This window comes from Orycteropus afer, unplaced genomic scaffold, assembly GCF_000298275.1.
Source record: "Orycteropus afer afer isolate SDZICR_OR568_19922 unplaced genomic scaffold, OryAfe1.0 scaffold01644, whole genome shotgun sequence".
In the NCBI taxonomy this organism is placed as follows: domain Eukaryota; kingdom Metazoa; phylum Chordata; class Mammalia; order Tubulidentata; family Orycteropodidae; genus Orycteropus; species Orycteropus afer.
In genome coordinates, this window is record NW_006923231.1 from 48,249 (window position 1) to 52,054 (window position 3,806).

The window sequence follows — 3,806 nt, forward strand, 5'->3', positions numbered from 1 at the left end:
TCAAGCATGCCATAAGCTAGAGACCATTTCCAAAGCTGTTTCTTATATACGGGAAGCAGACCACATACCCAATGGCAGCTATTCAGCTGCTCTCAGTAGATTCCACCATGGACTTGCCTACCAGTATCATCATGGGAAATAATAGACCCAGCTGCCCAGTCACTCAACCAGGCCTAGACAAGTTGACACACAAACTTAACTACCACTGTAATGATGTGGGGAAATTAGAACTCTTACTCATCGCTGGTGGGGATGCAAAATGGTGCAACAGTTGTGGAAAACAGTCTAGTGGTTCCTCAACAAAATAAAAATAGAACTATCATATGACTCAGCAGCAATTCCACTTCTAGGTATATACCCAAAAGACTTGAAAGCAGAAACCCAGAGACTTGTAAACCAATGTTCATTGCAGCACTATTCACAATAGCCAAAGGTGGAAACAACTTAAATGCTCATCAGTAGATGAATGGACAAACAAAATGTGGTACATACATACTATGAAATAGTACTCAGCCAATCCAAGAAATGAAGTTTTGATACATATAGAAGGAGCTGGAAGACATTATACTGAGATCAGGAAGTCAATCACAAAATGACAACTATTATATGACCTCACTTACATAAAAACACAAGAAAAGACAAATGGATAGAGAACAAAGTTTATTAGTGGTTACCAGGGGTGGAAAGGAAGGAGAATGGGGGGACTAATGGTGATAAAAAAATATCACATTAAGTTTAGGGAATGATTATGTGTAACTGCCAATTAATTGCTGTCAGTAAGTTGTACACCTGTGAAAACTTGAATTGGCAAAAGTTGTGTGATAGATATAATTATAAGAATGACAAAAAAAAAAAAAAAAAACAGTAGCTGCTGAGGCTACTACATACACCCAAAAACCTCATGAGATTTGGTTTGTTGGTTTGAAGATTTAAAGTCATGTTTTCATAGAATGCAGTTAATTGGCCTAATAATGTGTTTAGTGCTTCTATTCTACCCCTTAATCCATTATGTAGTGCCTGGGGCCTTAAAAGCTTTCAGCCATCCATCCAAAGAACAATGATTGGTATCCATTCGCAGGGAGTAACAGAGGAAGAAGGAGAACCAAAAATAGGATCACACCTTTGCTATGATGCCAAAAGAATTGGTTAGCACCAGGCTACAGTTACTGAACATTTTGATGAGAGTCTAGAGAAGAATTCTCAACAAATGGGAGAAAATGAAAAATAGAATCTCAGATTTGCATGGACCCCAGATTCCTAGAGCCATGAAGTTTGGATGAATCCCTGAAACTATTGCCCGGGAATACACTTTAAACCTTAAACCAAAAATATTCCTTGAGGTTTCTTAAAACCAAGAAACAGTTTAGTTTAAATAGTAAAATATCAGCCTGGAGCATTATACTCTTTTAAGAAATATCTTTAGAGGGTCAAATGGACAACAGCAACTTGAAAGATCTGATAGGAAACTTAGGGGTCAGTGAATTAATGTTAATAGAGAAGGAGCAGCTCGGAAAAGGAGGGTGAGAAGAGTTGCACAATTCAAAGAATGCAATCGATGTCACTAAATGGTACATGTTGTTGTTGTTAGGTGCCTTCAAGTTCCCTCTGAGTCAGAGCCACATTACGCACAAGAGAACGAAACACTGCCCAGTCCTGCACCAGCCTCACTATCCTCGCTATACCCCAGGCCATCATTGCAGCCACTGTGCCAGTCCATCTTGTTGAGGGCCGTCCCCTTTTTAGTAGACCCTCCGCTTTACCATCTTTGTATATCTTAGCCACATTTTCCTCTGGTTCCACTCTGCAGGTAAAAGATTCCGGTAGCAGCTGCAATCATTTTACACGTCTAATCTCGTTGATTTTTACTGTAGCATTTACAACTATGAGGATTCCCAAAGGCACACAGGTGACAGCAGCGGTGCCACCGTCACAGAGGGGGTGCATGTACTGTGGCTTATACACAGCACCCGACTTCCACTTCTCTGGCAGGGACGCTATTTTGGCTTCTGTTCTCTGAGGTATGTAGCCTGACTCCAACATGAGAAGATGGATCAACACAATCAAGGCATCATTGGCATTGGACTAGTCAGCTGCGTGATACAGGGTCTCTAACGAATGGGGCACCTGTCCTTCCGCTATCTCACTGCAGAGCATTGGTTCTGAGGGACAGAAGCCTGTGCCCTTCTCCATATCCACGACATCTTGTACTGACTCTTCTTCAACATCCTCACTAGGCCCTGGCATACTGTCATCATTCTTGACAACAGATTCGGCCACCTGTCCTTGGAAGGAATCACTCAGTTGTTCACCTTGTATGCTGGATTGGTTGGACCTGGTGGCCAAAAAGCATTGGTCATTAGGCTGGAATGAGGAAGGCTCTGAATCTGTGGAGGAAGGTAAGTTAGGTGCTAGAATGGCACCTTCAAGAATCAAACGTATCAAGTACCCAGAAACAATCCCATAGGAAGCCAAGGTCTCTTCATCTCCAGTGCGGGCATCCTTGTTGCTCAATGTAATTGTAAACCGGGTGTCAGAACTATACCCCAGGTGGGCAACAGTAACTGGCCCAGGTGTGCGTGCAGCTGCGCCTGAGTCAGCTCCGCTTCCAGCATCTCCAGCAGCCAGGTCCACTTCTGAAGCCTGACCCTTAGCCTCATGGAGGCAGCGGGAGTGGCCAGGGGCCTGGAACTGGCAGTGGCTACGTGGGACAGAGCAGCTCCTGCCACAAGTGGAGACCACTGGGTGGTAACTACCTGTGCCATAACAGTGCTGAGGTGTAACGGGCATAAGGCTCCACCACGATGGCCTGCTGCTCTCTGGAGTTTGTGCAGGACTGGGCAGTTTTGCATTCTGGTGTGCATAGGGTCACTATGAGTCGGACATGACTTGATGGCACATTAACAACAACAACCACCATTTTACCGGCCATGATATTCTTTCCAGGGAACGGTCCCTTCTGACAATAGGACCACAGTAGGTACACATGGAATTGGTACATGTTCTCCTGTGTGTATTCTCAACAACGACAAAGTGAACTAAAAAAAAGAAGAAAATAAGAGGAGGCATACACAGACAAGAAAGCACAAACAGCTGAAGATAGGTGCTGCTTGAAGATCGCCAAGGAAGCCAGGGACACAGGGCTATAGAAACCGAAAGGGACAAGGACCTTTCCCCACAAAGCCCACATCAGAGGGCTTCCCCTGGAGCCAGGGCAGGAATTCAGACCTCTAACCTCCTAAACAGTGAGACCATACATTCGCCTTCTCTAATGCCACCTACCTGTGGTATTTCTGTTCAGCAGCACTAAGTAATGAAGGCACTGAGTCAGCAGTTACATTCTGACACCTAAGTTTCATTGCTTTACTGACATTTGACTTTGTTTCTGTCACGAGTAATTGCAAAGCTGGGTTCTAGCAATTTTGCAAATGAAGTTGACTTTCCTTGTGTCCTCATCTACCTACATCAAACATTCACAAGGTGAAGTAAAGTAACCAAATAAAGATCTCCAGATGGCCCTTGGATATACTTATAATGTTGCACAAATCTTAATGGATATGCTTCTCTTTTTTTATTTTTTATTTTTTTAATTTTATTGTGTTGTTTCTCTTTATCTGCTAATTCCAGGGGGAACACAGAAACTTTCAAAAAAAGAAAGAAAAAAAAAAAACATAAAAATAAGTCAGGATAAGTTTGTGGGTTTAGTAGCCCAAGCCACTGCTTTGCTAAAATTATTCACTATTACTATTTTATTGGAGGAGTCAGCCACAGGGACCCAGGTGAGGAGAGGGAACCCAGGCAAAGGGGAC

At 43.2% G+C, this 3,806-nt stretch overlaps 1 pseudogene; it reads right to left on the reverse strand.

Annotated features, from left to right (window-relative positions):
• Positions 1–1,760: 1,760 nt before the first annotated feature.
• Positions 1,761–2,657, reverse strand: LOC103213339 (annotated as a pseudogene).
• Positions 2,658–3,806: the final 1,149 nt, after the last annotated feature.